General features: G+C 39.9%; 25 non-coding genes across 25 annotated transcripts; all 25 read right to left on the reverse strand.

Moving 5' to 3' along the window:
• Positions 1–126: 126 nt before the first annotated feature.
• trnay-gua (transfer RNA tyrosine (anticodon GUA)) lies at positions 127–213 on the reverse strand. Its single transcript is given in 2 exon segments — positions 127–162; positions 177–213. It is a non-coding gene; the product is annotated as a tRNA-Tyr (tRNA).
• A 1,022-nt stretch (positions 214–1,235) lies between these two features.
• Positions 1,236–1,322, reverse strand: trnay-gua (transfer RNA tyrosine (anticodon GUA)). The gene is given in 2 exon segments: positions 1,236–1,271; positions 1,286–1,322. It is a non-coding gene; the product is annotated as a tRNA-Tyr (tRNA).
• Positions 1,323–2,160: 838 nt separating this feature from the next.
• On the reverse strand, positions 2,161–2,247 carry trnay-gua (transfer RNA tyrosine (anticodon GUA)). Its single transcript is given in 2 exon segments — positions 2,161–2,196; positions 2,211–2,247. It is a non-coding gene; the product is annotated as a tRNA-Tyr (tRNA).
• A 468-nt stretch (positions 2,248–2,715) lies between these two features.
• On the reverse strand, positions 2,716–2,802 carry trnay-gua (transfer RNA tyrosine (anticodon GUA)). The gene is given in 2 exon segments: positions 2,716–2,751; positions 2,766–2,802. It is a non-coding gene; the product is annotated as a tRNA-Tyr (tRNA).
• Positions 2,803–3,824: 1,022 nt separating this feature from the next.
• trnay-gua (transfer RNA tyrosine (anticodon GUA)) lies at positions 3,825–3,911 on the reverse strand. Its single transcript is given in 2 exon segments — positions 3,825–3,860; positions 3,875–3,911. It is a non-coding gene; the product is annotated as a tRNA-Tyr (tRNA).
• Positions 3,912–5,673: 1,762 nt separating this feature from the next.
• Positions 5,674–5,760, reverse strand: trnay-gua (transfer RNA tyrosine (anticodon GUA)). The gene is given in 2 exon segments: positions 5,674–5,709; positions 5,724–5,760. It is a non-coding gene; the product is annotated as a tRNA-Tyr (tRNA).
• Positions 5,761–6,043: 283 nt separating this feature from the next.
• trnay-gua (transfer RNA tyrosine (anticodon GUA)) lies at positions 6,044–6,130 on the reverse strand. Its single transcript is given in 2 exon segments — positions 6,044–6,079; positions 6,094–6,130. It is a non-coding gene; the product is annotated as a tRNA-Tyr (tRNA).
• A 652-nt stretch (positions 6,131–6,782) lies between these two features.
• Positions 6,783–6,868, reverse strand: trnay-gua (transfer RNA tyrosine (anticodon GUA)). Its single transcript is given in 2 exon segments — positions 6,783–6,818; positions 6,832–6,868. It is a non-coding gene; the product is annotated as a tRNA-Tyr (tRNA).
• A 283-nt stretch (positions 6,869–7,151) lies between these two features.
• trnay-gua (transfer RNA tyrosine (anticodon GUA)) lies at positions 7,152–7,238 on the reverse strand. Its single transcript is given in 2 exon segments — positions 7,152–7,187; positions 7,202–7,238. It is a non-coding gene; the product is annotated as a tRNA-Tyr (tRNA).
• An 838-nt stretch (positions 7,239–8,076) lies between these two features.
• On the reverse strand, positions 8,077–8,163 carry trnay-gua (transfer RNA tyrosine (anticodon GUA)). Its single transcript is given in 2 exon segments — positions 8,077–8,112; positions 8,127–8,163. It is a non-coding gene; the product is annotated as a tRNA-Tyr (tRNA).
• Positions 8,164–8,261: 98 nt separating this feature from the next.
• Positions 8,262–8,348, reverse strand: trnay-gua (transfer RNA tyrosine (anticodon GUA)). The gene is given in 2 exon segments: positions 8,262–8,297; positions 8,312–8,348. It is a non-coding gene; the product is annotated as a tRNA-Tyr (tRNA).
• Positions 8,349–8,446: 98 nt separating this feature from the next.
• trnay-gua (transfer RNA tyrosine (anticodon GUA)) lies at positions 8,447–8,533 on the reverse strand. Its single transcript is given in 2 exon segments — positions 8,447–8,482; positions 8,497–8,533. It is a non-coding gene; the product is annotated as a tRNA-Tyr (tRNA).
• Positions 8,534–9,185: 652 nt separating this feature from the next.
• On the reverse strand, positions 9,186–9,272 carry trnay-gua (transfer RNA tyrosine (anticodon GUA)). Its single transcript is given in 2 exon segments — positions 9,186–9,221; positions 9,236–9,272. It is a non-coding gene; the product is annotated as a tRNA-Tyr (tRNA).
• Positions 9,273–9,924: 652 nt separating this feature from the next.
• trnay-gua (transfer RNA tyrosine (anticodon GUA)) lies at positions 9,925–10,011 on the reverse strand. The gene is given in 2 exon segments: positions 9,925–9,960; positions 9,975–10,011. It is a non-coding gene; the product is annotated as a tRNA-Tyr (tRNA).
• A 653-nt stretch (positions 10,012–10,664) lies between these two features.
• Positions 10,665–10,751, reverse strand: trnay-gua (transfer RNA tyrosine (anticodon GUA)). Its single transcript is given in 2 exon segments — positions 10,665–10,700; positions 10,715–10,751. It is a non-coding gene; the product is annotated as a tRNA-Tyr (tRNA).
• A 283-nt stretch (positions 10,752–11,034) lies between these two features.
• Positions 11,035–11,121, reverse strand: trnay-gua (transfer RNA tyrosine (anticodon GUA)). The gene is given in 2 exon segments: positions 11,035–11,070; positions 11,085–11,121. It is a non-coding gene; the product is annotated as a tRNA-Tyr (tRNA).
• Positions 11,122–11,403: 282 nt separating this feature from the next.
• On the reverse strand, positions 11,404–11,490 carry trnay-gua (transfer RNA tyrosine (anticodon GUA)). The gene is given in 2 exon segments: positions 11,404–11,439; positions 11,454–11,490. It is a non-coding gene; the product is annotated as a tRNA-Tyr (tRNA).
• A 652-nt stretch (positions 11,491–12,142) lies between these two features.
• On the reverse strand, positions 12,143–12,229 carry trnay-gua (transfer RNA tyrosine (anticodon GUA)). Its single transcript is given in 2 exon segments — positions 12,143–12,178; positions 12,193–12,229. It is a non-coding gene; the product is annotated as a tRNA-Tyr (tRNA).
• A 1,023-nt stretch (positions 12,230–13,252) lies between these two features.
• trnay-gua (transfer RNA tyrosine (anticodon GUA)) lies at positions 13,253–13,339 on the reverse strand. Its single transcript is given in 2 exon segments — positions 13,253–13,288; positions 13,303–13,339. It is a non-coding gene; the product is annotated as a tRNA-Tyr (tRNA).
• A 652-nt stretch (positions 13,340–13,991) lies between these two features.
• Positions 13,992–14,078, reverse strand: trnay-gua (transfer RNA tyrosine (anticodon GUA)). The gene is given in 2 exon segments: positions 13,992–14,027; positions 14,042–14,078. It is a non-coding gene; the product is annotated as a tRNA-Tyr (tRNA).
• Positions 14,079–14,361: 283 nt separating this feature from the next.
• On the reverse strand, positions 14,362–14,448 carry trnay-gua (transfer RNA tyrosine (anticodon GUA)). Its single transcript is given in 2 exon segments — positions 14,362–14,397; positions 14,412–14,448. It is a non-coding gene; the product is annotated as a tRNA-Tyr (tRNA).
• Positions 14,449–14,546: 98 nt separating this feature from the next.
• Positions 14,547–14,633, reverse strand: trnay-gua (transfer RNA tyrosine (anticodon GUA)). The gene is given in 2 exon segments: positions 14,547–14,582; positions 14,597–14,633. It is a non-coding gene; the product is annotated as a tRNA-Tyr (tRNA).
• A 283-nt stretch (positions 14,634–14,916) lies between these two features.
• On the reverse strand, positions 14,917–15,003 carry trnan-guu (transfer RNA asparagine (anticodon GUU)). The gene is given in 2 exon segments: positions 14,917–14,952; positions 14,967–15,003. It is a non-coding gene; the product is annotated as a tRNA-Asn (tRNA).
• A 467-nt stretch (positions 15,004–15,470) lies between these two features.
• Positions 15,471–15,557, reverse strand: trnay-gua (transfer RNA tyrosine (anticodon GUA)). The gene is given in 2 exon segments: positions 15,471–15,506; positions 15,521–15,557. It is a non-coding gene; the product is annotated as a tRNA-Tyr (tRNA).
• An 839-nt stretch (positions 15,558–16,396) lies between these two features.
• Positions 16,397–16,483, reverse strand: trnay-gua (transfer RNA tyrosine (anticodon GUA)). Its single transcript is given in 2 exon segments — positions 16,397–16,432; positions 16,447–16,483. It is a non-coding gene; the product is annotated as a tRNA-Tyr (tRNA).
• Between the last annotated feature and the right edge of the window lie 226 nt (positions 16,484–16,709).

The following is a 16,709-nucleotide window of genomic DNA, read 5'->3' on the forward strand; positions in this document are numbered from 1 at the left end:
TCCGCTCTACCAACTGAGCTATCGAAGGGTCTTGAGAATGAAAATTACACATGGCTGTCAGGTAGTGTGGTAATATATACCGTGAATAAGTAGCAGTTTGAGTAACAGCAAATTAAACATAGATATTCCTTCGAGCCGGATTTGAACCAGCGACCTAAGGATGACAATTTAAGCAACTACAGTCCTCCGCTCTACCAACTGAGCTATCGAAGGTTTATGATGATGTAATTTACTCATGGCTGTCAGGTAGTGTGGTAATATATAGCGTGAATAAGTAGCAGTTTGTATAACAGCAAATTAAACATAAATACTCCTTCGAGCCGAATTTGAACCAGCGACCTAAGGATGACAATTTAAGCAACTACAGTCCTCCGCTCTACCAACTGAGCTATTGAAGGGTCGTAAGATTGTAAATTACACATGGCTGTCAGGTAGTGTGGTAATATATACCGTGAATCAGAAGCAGTTTGAGTAACAGCAAATTAAACACTAATACTCCTTCAAGCAGATTTGAACCAGCGACCTAAGGATGACAATTTAAGCAACTACAATCCTCCGCTCTACCAACTGAGCTATCGAAGGTTTTTGACAACATAACTAACACATGGCTGTCAGGTATTGAGGTAATATATTTCGTGAATCAGAAGCAGTTTGAGTAACAGCAAATTAAACATAAATATTCCTTCGAGCCGGATTTTAACCAGCGACCTAAGAATGACAATTTAATCAACTACAGTCCTACGCTCTACCAACTGAGCTATGAAAGGGTTATAACAATGTAGATTACACAGGGCTGTCAGGTAGTGTGGTAATATATACCGTGAATCAGAAGCAGTTTGAGTAAAAGCAAATTAAACATAGATATTCCTTCGAGCCGGATTTGAACCAGCGAGCTAAGGATGACAATTTAAACAACTACAGTCCTCCGCTCTACCAACTGAGCTATCGAAGGGTCGTGAGAATGTAAATTACACATGGCTGTCAGGTAGTGTGGTAATATATACCGTGAATAAGTAGCAGTTCGGGTAACAGCAAATTAAACATAAATATTCTTTTAAGCCGGATTTGAACCAGCGACCTAAGGATGACAATTTAAGCAACTACAGTCCTCCGCTCTACCAACTGAGCTATCGAAGGTTTATGATGATGTAATTTACACATGGCTGTCAGGTAGTGTGGTAATATATAGCGTGAATAAGTAGCAGTTTGAGTAACAGCAAATTAAACATAAATACTCCTTCGAGCCGGATTTGAACCAGCGACCTAAGGATGACAATTTAAACAACTACAGTCCTCCGCTCTACCAACTGAGCTATCGAAGGGTCGTGAGAATGTAAATTACACATGGCTGTCAGGTAGTGTGGTAATATATACCGTGAATAAGTAGCAGTTCGGGTAACAGCAAATTAAACATAAATATTCCTTTAAGCCGGATTTGAACCAGCGACCGAAGGATGACAATTTAAGCAACTACAGTCCTCCGCTCTACCAACTGAGCTATCGAAGGTTTATGATGATGTAATTTACTCATGGCTGTCAGTTAGTGTGGTAATATATAGCGTGAATAAGTAGCAGTTTGAGTAACAGCAAATTAAACATATATATTCCTTGGACCCGGACTTGAACCAGCGACCTAAGGATGACAATTTAAACAACTACAGTCCTCCGCTCTACCAACTGAGCTATCGAAGGGTTGTGGTAATGCAAATTACACATGGCTGTCAGGTAGTGTGGTTATATATTTCGTGAATCAGAAGCAGTTTGAGTAACAGCAAATTAAACATAAATATTCCTTCGAGCCGGATTTTAACCAGCGACCTAAGAATGACAATTTAAGCAACTACAGTCCTACGCTCTACCAACTGAGCTATGAAAGGGTTATAATAATGTAGATTACACAGGGCTGTCAGGTAGTGTGGTAATATATACCGTGAATCAGAAGCAGTTTGAGTAACAGCAAATTAAACATAGATATTCCTTCGAGCCGGATTTGAACCAGCGACCTAAGGATGACAATTTAAGCAACTACAGTACTCCGCTCTACCAACTGAGCTATCGAAGGTTTACGATGGTGTAATTTACACATGGCTGTCAGGTAGTGTGGTAATATATAGCGTGAATAAGTAGCAGTTTGAGTAACAGCAAATTAAACATAAATACTCCTTCGAGCCGGATTTGAACCAGCGACCTAAGGATGACAATTTAAGCAACTACAGTCCTCCGCTCTACCAACTGAGCTATCGAAGGTTTTTGACAACATAACTAACACATGGCTGTCAGGTATTGAGGTAATATATTTCGTGAATCAGAAGCAGTTTGAGTAACAGCAAATTAAACATAAATAATCCTTCGAGACGGATTTTAACCAGCGACCTAAGAATGACAATTTAAGCAACTACAGTCCTCCGCTCTAGCAACTGAGCTATCGAAGGTTTATGATGATGCAATTTACTCATGGCTGTCAGGTAGTGTGGTAATATATAGCGTGAATAAGTAGCAGTTTGAGTAACAGCAAATTAAACATAAATACTCCTTCGAGACGGATTTGAACCAGCGACCTAAGGATGACAATTTAAACAACTACAGTCCTCCGCTCTACCAACTGAGCTATCAAAGGGTCTTGAGAATGTAAATTACACATGGCTGTCAGGTAGTGTGGTAATATATACCGTGAATAAGTAGCAGTTTGAGTAACAGCAAATTAAACATAGATATTCCTTCGAGCCGGATTTGAACCAGCGACCTAAGGATGACAATTTAAGCAACTACAGTCCTCCGCTCTACCAACTGAGCTATCGAAGGTTAATGATGATGTAATTTACTCATGGCTGTCAGGTAGTGTGGTAATATATAGCGTGAATAAGTAGCAGTTTGAGTAACAGCAAATTAAACATAAATTTTCCTTGGACCCGGACTTGAACCAGCGACCTAAGGATGACAATTTAAACAACTACAGTCCTCCGCTCTACCAACTGAGCTATCGAAGGGTTGTGGTAATGCAAATTACACATGGCTGTCAGGTAGTGTGGTAATATATATAGTGAATCAGAAGCAGTTTGAGTAACAGCAAATTAAACATAAATACTCCTTCGAGCCGGATTTGAACCAACGACCTAAGGATGGCAATTTAAGCAACTACAGTCCTCCGCTCTACCAACTGAGCTATCGAAGGCTTATGATGATGTAATTTACTCATGGCTGTCAGCTAGTGTGGTAATATATAGCGTGAATAAGTAGCAGTTTGAGTAACAGCAAATTAAACATAAATACTCCTTCGAGCCGGATTTGACCCAGCGACCTAAGGATGACAATTTAAACAACTACAGTCCTCCGCTCTACCAACTGAGCTATTGAAGGGTCGTGAGATTGTAAATTACACATGGCTGTCAGGTAGTGTGGTAATATTTACCGTGAATCAGAAGCAGTTTGAGTAACAGCAAATTAAACACTAATACTCCTTCAAGCAGATTTGAACCAGCGACCTAAGGATGACAATTTAAGCAACTACAGTCCTCCGCTCTACCAACTGAGCTATCGAAGGTTTTTGACAACAAAACTAACACATGGCTGTCAGGTATTGAGGTAATATATTTCGTGAATCAGAAGCAGTTTGAGTAACAGCAAATTAAACATAAATATTCCTTCGAGCCGGAATTGAACCAGCGACCTAAGGACGACAATTTAAACAACTACAGTCCTCCGCTCTACCAACAAAGCTATCGAAGGGTTGTGTTAATGCAAATTACACATGGCTGTCAGGTAGTGTGGTAATTTATAGCGTGAATAAGTAGCAGTTTGAGTAAAAGCAAATTAAACATAAATACTCCTTCGAGCCGGATTTGAACCAGCGACCTAAGGATGACAATTTAAACAACTACAGTCCTCCGCTCTACCAACTGAGCTATCGAAGGGTCGTGAGAATGTAAATTACACATGGCTGTCAGGTAGTGTGGTAATATATACCGTGAATAAGTAGCAGTTCGGGTAACAGCAAATTAAACATAAATATTCTTTTAAGCCGGATTTGAACCAGCGACCTAAGGATGACAATTTAAGCAACTACAGTCCTCCGCTCTACCAACTGAGCTATCGAAGGTTTTTGACAACATAACTAACACATGGCTGTCAGGTATTGAGGTAATATATTTCGTGAATCAGAAGCAGTTTGAGTAACAGCAAATTAAACATAAATAATCCTTCGAGCCGGATTTTAACCAGCGACCTAAGAATGACAATTTAAGCAACTACAGTCCTCCGCTCTAGCAACTGCGCTATCGAAGGTTTATGATGATGCAATTTACTCATGGCTGTCAGGTAGTGTGGTAATATATAGCGTGAATAAGTAGCAGTTTGAGTAACAGCAAATTAAACATAAATACTCCTTCGAGCCGGATTTGACCCAGCGACCTAAGGATGACAATTTAAACAACTACAGTCCTCCGCTCTACCAACTGAGCTATTGAAGGGTCGTGAGATTGTAAATTACACATGGCTGTCAGGTAGTGTGGTAATATATAACGTGAATCAGAAGCAGTTTGAGTAACAGCAAATTAAACACTAATACACCTTCAAGCAGATTTGAACCAGCGACCTAAGGATGACAATTTAAGCAACTACAGTCCTCCGCTCTACCAACTGAGCTATCGAAGGTTTTTGACAACATAACTAACACATGGCTGTCAGGTATTGAGGTAATATATTTCGTGAATCAGAAGCAGTTTGAGTAACAGCAAATTAAACATAAATATTCCTTCGAGCCGGAATTGAACCAGCGACCTAAGGACGACAATTTAAACAACTACAGTCCTCCGCTCTACCCACAAAGCTATCGAAGGGTTGTGTTAATGCAAATTACACATGGCTGTCAGGTAGTGTGGTAATTTATAGCGTGAATAAGTAGCAGTTTGAGTAAAAGCAAATTAAACATAAATACTCCTTCTAGCCGGATTTGAACCAGCGACCTAAGGATGACAATTTAAACAACTACAGTCCTCCGCTCTACCAACTGAGCTATCGAAGGGTCGTGAGAATGTAAATTACACATGGCTGTCAGGTAGTGTGGTAATATATACCGTGAATAAGTAGCAGTTCGGGTAACCGCAAATTAAACATAAATATTCTTTTAAGCCGGATTTGAACCAGCGACCTAAGGATGACAATTTAAGCAACTACAGTCCTCCGCTCTACCAACTGAGCTATCGAAGGTTTTTGGCAACATAACTAACACATGGCTGTCAGGTATTGAGGTAATATATTTCGTGAATCAGAAGCAGTTTGAGTAACAGCAAATTAAACATAAATAATCCTTCGAGCCGGATTTTAACCAGCGACCTAAGAATGACAATTTAAGCAACTACAGTCCTCCGCTCTAGCAACCGAGCTATCGAAGGTTTATGATGATGCAATTTACTCATGGCTGTCAGGTAGTGTGGTAATATATAGCGTGAATAAGTAGCAGTTTGAGTAACAGCAAATTAAACATAAATACTCCTTCGAGACGGATTTGAACCAGCGACCTAAGGATGACAATTTAAACAACTACAGTCCTCCGCTCTACCAACTGAGCTATCAAAGGGTCTTGAGAATGTAAATTACACATGGCTGTCAGGTAGTGTGGTAATATATACCGTGAATAAGTAGCAGTTTGAGTAACAGCAAATTAAACATAGATATTCCTTCGAGCCGGATTTGAACCAGCGACCTAAGGATGACAATTTAAGCAACTACAGTCCTCCGCTCTACCAACTGAGCTATCGAAGGTTTATGATGATGTAATTTACTCATGGCTGTCAGGTAGTGTGGTAATATATAGCGTGAATAAGTAGCAGTTTGAGTAACAGCAAATTAAACATAAATTTTCCTTGGACCCGGACTTGAACCAGCGACCTAAGGATGACAATTTAAACAACTACAGTCCTCCGCTCTACCAACTGAGCTATCGAAGGGTTGTGGTACTGCAAATTACACATGGCTGTCAGGTAGTGTGGTAATATATACCGTGAATCAGAAGCAGTTTGAGTAACAGCAAATTAAACATAAATACTCCTTCGAGCCGGATTTGAACCAGCGACCTAAGGATGGCAATTTAAGCAACTACAGTCCTCCGCTCTACCAACTGAGCTATCGAAGGCTTATGATGATGTAATTTACTCATGGCTGTCAGCTAGTGTGGTAATATATAGCGTGAATAAGTAGCAGTTTGAGTAACAGCAAATTAAACATAAATACTCCTTCGAGCCGGATTTGACCCAGCGACCTAAGGATGACAATTTAAACAACTACAGTCCTCCGCTCTACCAACTGAGCTATTGAAGGGTCGTGAGATTGTAAATTACACATGGCTGTCAGGTAGTGTGGTAATATATACCGTGAATCAGAAGCAGTTTGAGTAACAGCAAATTAAACATTAATACTCCTTCAAGCAGATTTGAACCAGCGACCTAAGGATGACAATTTAAGCAACTACAATCCTCCACTCTACCAACTGAGCTATCGAAGGTTTTTGACAACATAACTAACACATGGCTGTCAGGTATTGAGGTAATATATTTCGTGAATCAGAAGCAGTTTGAGTAACAGCAAATTAAACATAAATATTCCTTCGAGCCGGATTTTAACCAGCGACATAAGAATGACAATTTAAGCAACTACAGTCCTACGCTCTACCAACTGAGCTATGAAAGGGATATAATAATGTAGATTACACAGGGCTGTCAGGTAGTGTGGTAATATATACCGTGAATCAGAAGCAGTTTGAGTAACAGCAAATTAAACATAGATATTCCTTCGAGCCGGATTTGAACCAGCGACCTAAGGATAACATTTAAACAACTACAGTCCTCCGCTCTACCAACTGAGCTATCGAAGGGTCGTGAGAATGTAAATTACACATGGCTGTCAGGTAGTGTGGTAATATATACCGTGAATAAGTAGCAGTTCGGGTAACAGCAAATTAAACATAAATATTCTTTTAAGCCGGATTTGAACCAGCGACCTAAGGATGACAATTTAAGCAACTACAGTCCTCCGCTCTACCAACTGAGCTATCGAAGGTTTATGATGATGTAATTTACACATGGCTGTCAGGTAGTGTGGTAATATATAGCGTGAATAAGTAGCAGTTTGAGTAACAGCAAATTAAACATAAATACTCCTTCGAGCCGGATTTGAACCAGCGACCTAAGGATGACAATTTATACAACTACAGTCCTCCGCTCTACCAACTGAGCTATCGAAGGGTCGTGAGAATGTAAATTACACATGGCTGTCAGGTAGTGTGGTAATATATACCGTGAATAAGTAGCAGTTCGGGTAACAGCAAATTAAACATAAATACTCCTTCGAGCCGGATTTGAACCAGCGACCTAAGGATGACAATTTAAGCAACTACAGTCCTCCGCTCTACCAACTGAACTATCGAAGGTTTATGATGATGTAATTTACTCATGGCTGTCAGTTAGTGTGGTAATATATAGCGTGAATAAGTAGCAGTTTGAGTAACAGCAAATTAAACATATATATTCCTTGGACCCGGACTTGAACCAGCGACCTAAGGATGACAATTTAAACAACTACAGTCCTCCGCTCTACCAACTGAGCTATCGAAGGTTTTTGACAACATAACTAACACATGGCTGTCAGGTATTGAGGTAATATATTTCGTGAATCAGAAGCAGTTTGAGTAACAGCAAATTAAACATAAATAATCCTTCGAGCCGGATTTTAACCAGCGACCTAAGAATGACAATTTAAGCAACTACAGTCCTCCGCTCTAGCAACTGAGCTATCGAAGGTTTATGATGATGCAATTTACTCATGGCTGTCAGGTAGTGTGGTAATATATAGCGTGAATAAGTAGCAGTTTGAGTAACAGCAAATTAAACATAAATACTCCTTCGAGACGGATTTGAACCAGCGACCTAAGGATGACAATTTAAACAACTACAGTCCTCCGCTCTACCAACTGAGCTATCAAAGGGTCTTGAGAATGTAAATTACACATGGCTGTCAGGTAGTGTGGTAATATATACCGTGAATAAGTAGCAGTTTGAGTAACAGCAAATTAAACATAGATATTCCTTCGAGCCGGATTTGAACCAGCGACCTAAGGATGACAATTTAAGCAACTACAGTCCTCCGCTCTACCAACTGAGCTATCGAAGGGTTGTGTTAATGCAAATTACACATGGCTGTCAGGTAGTGTGGTAATTTATAGCGTGAATAAGTAGCAGTTTGAGTAAAAGCAAATTAAACATAAATACTCCTTCGAGCCGGATTTGAACCAGCGACCTAAGGATGACAATTTAAACAACTACAGTCCTCCGCTCTACCAACTGAGCTATCGAAGGGTTGTGGTAATGCAAATTACACATGGCTGTCAGGTAGTGTGGTAATATATACCGTGAATCAGAAGCAGTTTGAGTAACAGCAAATTAAACATAAATACTCCTTCGAGCCGGATTTGAACCAGCGACCTAAGGATGGCAATTTAAGCAACTACAGTCCTCCGCTCTACCAACTGAGCTATCGAAGGCTTATGATGATGTAATTTACTCATGGCTGTCAGCTAGTGTGGTAATATATAGCGTGAATAAGTAGCAGTTTGAGTAACAGCAAATTAAACATAAATACTCCTTCGAGCCGGATTTGACCCAGCGACCTAAGGATGACAATTTAAACAACTACAGTCCTCCGCTCTACCAACTGAGCTATTGAAGGGTCGTGAGATTGTAAATTACACATGGCTGTCAGGTAGTGTGGTAATATATACCGTGAATCAGAAGCAGTTTGAGTAACAGCAAATTAAACACTAATACTCCTTCAAGCAGATTTGAACCAGCGACCTAAGGATGACAATTTAAGCAACTACAGTCCTCCGCTCTACCAACTGAGCTATCGAAGGTTTTTGACAACATAACTAACACATGGCTGTCAGGTATTGAGGTAATATATTTCGTAAATCAGAAGCAGTTTGAGTAACAGCAAATTAAACATAAATATTCCTTCGAGCCGGAATTGAACCAGCGACCTAAGGACGACAATTTAAACAACTACAGTCCTCCGCTCTACCAACAAAGCTATCGAAGGGTTGTGTTAATGCAAATTACACATGGCTGTCAGGTAGTGTGGTAATTTATAGCGTGAATAAGTAGCAGTTTGAGTAAAAGCAAATTAAACATAAATACTCCTTCGAGCCGGATTTGAACCAGCGACCTAAGGATGACAATTTAAACAACTACAGTCCTCCGCTCTACCAACTGAGCTATCGAAGGTTTTTGACAACATAACTAACACATGGCTGTCAGGTATTGAGGTAATATATTTCGTGAATCAGAAGCAGTTTGAGTAACAGCAAATTAAACATAAATAATCCTTCGAGCCGGATTTTAACAAGCGACCTAAGAAGACAATTTAAGCAACTACAGTCCTCCGCTCTAGCAACTGAGCTATCGAAGGTTTATGATGATGCAATTTACTCATGGCTGTCAGGTAGTGTGGTAATATATAGCGTGAATAAGTAGCAGTTTGAGTAACAGCAAATTAAACATAAATACTCCTTCGAGACGGATTTTAACCAGCGACCTAAGGATGACAATTTAAACAACTACAGTCCTCCGCTCTACCAACTGAGCTATCAAAGGGTCTTGAGAATGTAAATTACACATGGCTGTCAGGTAGTGTGGTAATATATACCGTGAATAAGTAGCAGTTTGAGTAACAGCAAATTAAACATAAATATTCCTTCGAGCCGGAATTGAACCAGCGACCTAAGGACGACAATTTAAACAACTACAGTCCTCCGCTCTACCAACAAAGCTATCGAAGGGTTGTGTTAATGCAAATTACACATGGCTGTCAGGTAGTGTGGTAATTTATAGCGTGAATAAGTAGCAGTTTGAGTAAAAGCAAATTAAACATAAATACTCCTTCGAGCCGGATTTGAACCAGCGACCTAAGGATGACAATTTAAATAACTACAGTCCTCCGCTCTACCAACTGAGCTATCGAAGGGTCGTGAGAATGTAAATTACACATGGCTGTCAGGTAGTGTGGTAATATATACCGTGAATAAGTAGCAGTTCGGGTAACAGCAAATTAAACATAAATATTCTTTTAAGCCGGATTTGAACCAGCGACCTAAGGATGACAATTTAAGCAACTACAGTCCTCCGCTCTACCAACTGAGCTATCGAAGGTTTTTGACAACATAACTAACACATGGCTGTCAGGTATTGAGGTAATATATTTCGTGAATTAGAAGCAGTTTGAGTAACAGCAAATTAAACATAAATAATCCTTCGAGCCGGATTTTAACCAGCGACCTAAGAATGACAATTTAAGCAACTACAGTCCTCCGCTCTAGCAACTGAGCTATCGAAGGTTTATGATGATGCAATTTACTCATGGCTGTCAGGTAGTGTGGTAATATATAGCGTGAATAAGTAGCAGTTTGAGTAACAGCAAATTAAACATAAATACTCCTTCGAGACGGATTTGAACCAGCGACCTAAGGATGACAATTTAAACAACTACAGTCCTCCGCTCTACCAACTGAGCTATCAAAGGGTCTTGAGAATGTAAATTACACATGGCTGTCAGGTAGTGTGGTAATATATACCGTGAATAAGTAGCAGTTTGAGTAACAGCAAATTAAACATAGATATTCCTTCGAGCCGGATTTGAACCAGCGACCTAAGGATGACAATTTAAGCAACTACAGTCCTCCGCTCTACCAACTGAGCTATCGAAGGTTTATGATGATGTAATTTACTCATGGCTGTCAGGTAGTGTGGTAATATATAGCGTGAATAAGTAGCAGTTTGAGTAACAGCAAATTAAACATAAATTTTCCTTGGACCCGGACTTGAACCAGCGACCTAAGGATGACAATTTAAACAACTACAGTCCTCCGCTCTACCAACTGAGCTATCGAAGGGTTGCGGTAATGCAAATTACACATGGCTGTCAGGTAGTGTGGTAATTTATAGCGTGAATAAGTAGCAGTTTGAGTAAAAGCAAATTAAACATAAATACTCCTTCGAGCCGGATTTGAACCAGCGACCTAAGGATGACAATTTAAACAACTACAGTCCTCCGCTCTACCAACTGAGCTATCGAAGGTTTTTGACAACATAACTAACACATGGCTGTCAGGTATTGAGGTAATATATTTCGTGAATCAGAAGCAGTTTGAGTAACAGCAAATTAAACATAAATAATCCTTCGAGCCGGATTTTAACAAGCGACCTAAGAAGACAATTTAAGCAACTACAGTCCTCCGCTCTAGCAACTGAGCTATCGAAGGTTTATGATGATGCAATTTACTCATGGCTGTCAGGTAGTGTGGTAATATATACCGTGAATCAGAAGCAGTTTGAGTAACAGCAAATTAAACATAAATACTCCTTCGAGCCGGATTTGAACCAGCGACCTAAGGATGGCAATTTAAGCAACTACAGTCCTCCGCTCTACCAACTGAGCTATCGAAGGCTTATGATGATGTAATTTACTCATGGCTGTCAGCTAGTGTGGTAATATATAGCGTGAATAAGTAGCAGTTTGAGTAACAGCAAATTAAACATAAATACTCCTTCGAGCCGGATTTGACCCAGCGACCTAAGGATGACAATTTAAACAACTACAGTCCTCCGCTCTACCAACTGAGCTATTGAAGGGTCGTGAGATTGTAAATTACACATGGCTGTCAGGTAGTGTGGTAATATATACCGTGAATCAGAAGCAGTTTGAGTAACAGCAAATTAAACACTAATACACCTTCAAGCAGATTTGAACCAGCGACCTAAGGATGACAATTTAAGCAACTACAGTCCTCCGCTCTACCAACTGAGCTATCGAAGGTTTTTGACAACATAACTAACACATGGCTGTCAGGTATTGAGGTAATATATTTAGTGAATCAGAAGCAGTTTGAGTAACAGCAAATTAAACATAAATATTCCTTCGAGCCGGAATTGAACCAGCGACCTAAGGACGACAATTTAAACAACTACAGTCCTCCGCTCTACCAACAAAGCTATCGAAGGGTTGTGTTAATGCAAATTACACATGGCTGTCAGGTAGTGTGGTAATTTATAGCGTGAATAAGTAGCAGTTTGAGTAAAAGCAAATTAAACATAAATACTCCTTCGAGCCGGATTTGAACCAGCGACCTAAGGATGACAATTTAAACAACTACAGTCCTCCGCTCTACCAACTGAGCTATCGAAGGGTCGTGAGAATGTAAATTACACATGGCTGTCAGGTAGTGTGGTAATATATACCGTGAATAAGTAGCAGTTCGGGTAACAGCAAATTAAACATAAATATTCTTTTAAGCCGGATTTGAACCAGCGACCTAAGGATGACAATTTAAGCAACTACAGTCCTCCGCTCTACCAACTGAGCTATCGAAGGTTTTTGGCAACATAACTAACACATGGCTGTCAGGTATTGAGGTAATATATTTCGTGAATCAGAAGCAGTTTGAGTAACAGCAAATTAAACATAAATAATCCTTCGAGCCGGATTTTAACCAGCGACATAAGAATGACAATTTAAGCAACTACAGTCCTCCGCTCTAGCAACTGAGCTATCGAAGGTTTATGATGATGCAATTTACTCATGGCTGTCAGGTAGTGTGGTAATATATAGCGTGAATAAGTAGCAGTTTGAGTAACAGCAAATTAAACATAAATACTCCTTCGAGACGGATTTGAACCAGCGACCTAAGGATGACAATTTAAACAACTACAGTCCTCCGCTCTACCAACTGAGCTATCAAAGGGTCTTGAGAATGTAAATTACACATGGCTGTCAGGTAGTGTGGTAATATATACCGTGAATAAGTAGCAGTTTGAGTAACAGCAAATTAAACATAGATATTCCTTCGAGCCAGATTTGAACCAGCGACCTAAGGATGACAATTTAAGCAACTACAGTCCTCCGCTCTACCAACTGAGCTATCGAAGGTTTATGATGATGTAATTTACTCATGGCTGTCAGGTAGTGTGGTAATATATAGCATGAATAAGTAGCAGTTTGAGTAACAGCAAATTAAACATAAATTTTCCTTGGACCCGGACTTGAACCAACGACCTAAGGATGACAATTTAAACAACTACAGTCCTCCGCTCTACCAACTGAGCTATCGAAGGGTTGTGGTAATGCAAATTACACATGGCTGTCAGGTAGTGTGGTAATATATACCGTGAATCAGAAGCAGTTTGAGTAACAGCAAATTAAACATAAATACTCCTTCGAGCCGGATTTGAACCAGCGACCTAAGGATGGCAATTTAAGCAACTACAGTCCTCCGCTCTACCAACTGAGCTATCGAAGGCTTATGATGATGTAATTTACTCATGGCTGTCAGCTAGTGTGGTAATATATAGCGTGAATAAGTAGCAGTTTGAGTAACAGCAAATTAAACATAAATACTCCTTCGAGCCGGATTTGACCCAGCGACCTAAGGATGACAATTTAAACAACTACAGTCCTCCGCTCTACCAACTGAGCTATTGAAGGGTCGTGAGATTGTAAATTACACATGGCTGTCAGGTAGTGTGGTAATATATACCGTGAATCAGAAGCAGTTTGAGTAACAGCAAATTAAACACTAATACTCCTTCAAGCAGATTTGAACCAGCGACCTAAGGATGACAATTTAAGCAACTACAATCCTCCGCTCTACCAACTGAGCTATCGAAGGTTTTTGACAACATAACTAACACATGGCTGTCAGGTATTGAGGTAATATATTTCGTGAATCAAAAGCAGTTTGAGTAACAGCAAATTAAACATAAATATTCCTTCGAGCCGGATTTTAACCAGCGACATAAGAATGACAATTTAAGCAACTACAGTCCTACGCTCTACCAACTGAGCTATGAAAGGGATATAATAATGTAGATTACACAGGGCTGTCAGGTAGTGTGGTAATATATACCGTGAATCAGAAGCAGTTTGAGTAACAGCAAATTAAACATAGATATTCCTTCGAGCCGGATTTGAACCAGCGACCTAAGGATGACAATTTAAACAACTACAGTCCTCCGCTCTACCAACTGAGCTATCGAAGGGTCGTGAGAATGTAAATTACACATGGCTGTCAGGTAGTGTGGTAATATATACCGTGAATAAGTAGCAGTTCGGGTAACAGCAAATTAAACATAAATATTCTTTTAAGCCGGATTTGAACCAGCGACCTAAGGATGACAATTTAAGCAACTACAGTCCTCCGCTCTACCAACTGAGCTATCGAAGGTTTATGATGATGTAATTTACACATGGCTGTCAGGTAGTGTGGTAATATATAGCGTGAATAAGTAGCAGTTTGAGTAACAGCAAATTAAACATAAATACTCCTTCGAGCCGGATTTGAACCAGCGACCTAAGGATGACAATTTAAACAACTACAGTCCTCCGCTCTACCAACTGAGCTATCGAAGGGTCGTGAGAATGTAAATTACACATGGCTGTCAGGTAGTGTGGTAATATATACCGTGAATAAGTAGCAGTTCGGGTAACAGCAAATTAAACATAAATACTCCTTCGAGCCGGATTTGAACCAGCGACCTAAGGATGACAATTTAAGCAACTACAGTCCTCCGCTCTACCAACTGAGCTATCGAAGGTTTATGATGATGTAATTTACTCATGGCTGTCAGTTAGTGTGGTAATATATAGCGTGAATAAGTAGCAGTTTGAGTAACAGCAAATTAAACATATATATTCCTTGGACCCGGACTTGAACCAGCGACCTAAGGATGACAATTTAAACAACTACAGTCCTCCGCTCTACCAACTCAGCTATCGAAGGTTTTTGACAACATAACTAACACATGGCTGTCAGGTATTGTGGTAATATATACCGTGAATAAGTAGCAGTTCGGGTAACAGCAAATTAAACATAAATATTCCTTCGAGCCGGAATTGAACCAGCGACCTAAGGATGACAATTTAAACAACAACAGTCCTCCGCTCTACCAACTGAGCTATCGAAGGTTTATGATGATGTAATTTACACATGGCTGTCAGGTAGTGTGGTAATATATAGCGTGAATAAGTAGCAGTTTGAGTAACAGCAAATTAAACATAAATACTCCTTCGAGCCGGATTTGAACCAGCGACCTAAGGATGACAATTTAAACAACTACAGTCCTCCGCTGTACCAACTGAGCTATCGAAGGGTCGTGAGATCGTAAATTACACATGGCTGTCAGGTAGTGTGGTAATATATACCGTGAATCAGAAGCAGTTTGAGTAACAGCAAATTAAACACTAATACTCCTTCAAGCAGATTTGAACCAGCGACCTAAGGATGACAATTTAAGCAACTACAGTCCTCCGCTCTACCAACTGAGCTATCGAAGGTTTTTGACAACATAACTAACACATGGCTGTCAGGTATTGAGGTAATATATTTCGTGAATCAGAAGCAGTTTGAGTAACAGCAAATTAAACATAAATACTCCTTCGAGCCGGATTTGAACCAGCGACCTAAGGATGACAATTTAAACAACTACAGTCCTCCGCTCTACCAACTGAGCTATCGAAGGGTCGTGAGAATGTAAATTACACATGGCTGTCAGGTAGTGTGGAAAATATATACCGTGAATAAGTAGCAGTTCGGGTAACAGCAAATTAAACATAAATATTCCTTTAAGCCGGATTTGAACCAGCGACCGAAGGATGACAATTTAAGCAACTACAGTCCTCCGCTCTACCAACTGAGCTATCGAAGGTTTATGATGATGTAATTTACTCATGGCTGTCAGTTAGTGTGGTAATATATAGCGTGAATAAGTATCAGTTTGAGTAACAGCAAATTAAACATATATATTCCTTGGACCCGGACTTGAACCAGCGACCTAAGGATGACAATTTAAACAACTACAGTCCTCCGCTCTACCAACTGAGCTATCGAAGGGTTGTGGTAATGCAAATTACACATGGCTGTCAGGTAGTGTGGTTATATATTTCGTGAATCAGAAGCAGTTTGAGTAACAGCAAATTAAACATAAATATTCCTTCGAGCCGGATTTTAACCAGCGACCTAAGAATGACAATTTAAGCAACTACAGTCCTACGCTCTACCAACTGAGCTATGAAAGGGTTATAATAATGTAGATTACACAGGGCTGTCAGGTAGTGTGGTAATATATACCGTGAATCAGAAGCAGTTTGAGTAACAGCAAATTAAACATAGATATTCCTTCGAGCCGGATTTGAACCAGCGACCTAAAGATGACAATTTAAGCAACTACAGTACTCCGCTCTACCAACTGAGCTATCGAAGGTTTATGATGGTGTAATTTACACATGGCTGTCAGGTAGTGTGGTAATATATAGCGTGAATAAGTAGCAGTTTGAGTAACAGCAAATTAAACATAAATACTCCTTCGAGCCGGATTTGAACCAGCGACCTAAGGATGACAATTTAAGCAACTACAGTCCTCCGCTCTACCAACTGAGCTATCGAAGGTTTTTGACAACATAACTAACACATGGCTGTCAGGTATTGAGGTAATATATTTCGTGAATCAGAAGCAGTTTGAGTAACAGCAAATTAAACATAAATAATCCTTCGAGCCGGATTTTAACCAGCGACCTAAGAATGACAATTTAAGCAACTACAGTCCTCCGCTCTAGCAACTGAGCTATCGAAGGTTTATGATGATGCAATTTACTCATGGCTGTCAGGTAGTGTG

The sequence above is a fragment of the Misgurnus anguillicaudatus genome, chromosome 1 (genome assembly GCF_027580225.2).
Source record: "Misgurnus anguillicaudatus chromosome 1, ASM2758022v2, whole genome shotgun sequence".
NCBI classification, from domain to species: domain Eukaryota; kingdom Metazoa; phylum Chordata; class Actinopteri; order Cypriniformes; family Cobitidae; genus Misgurnus; species Misgurnus anguillicaudatus.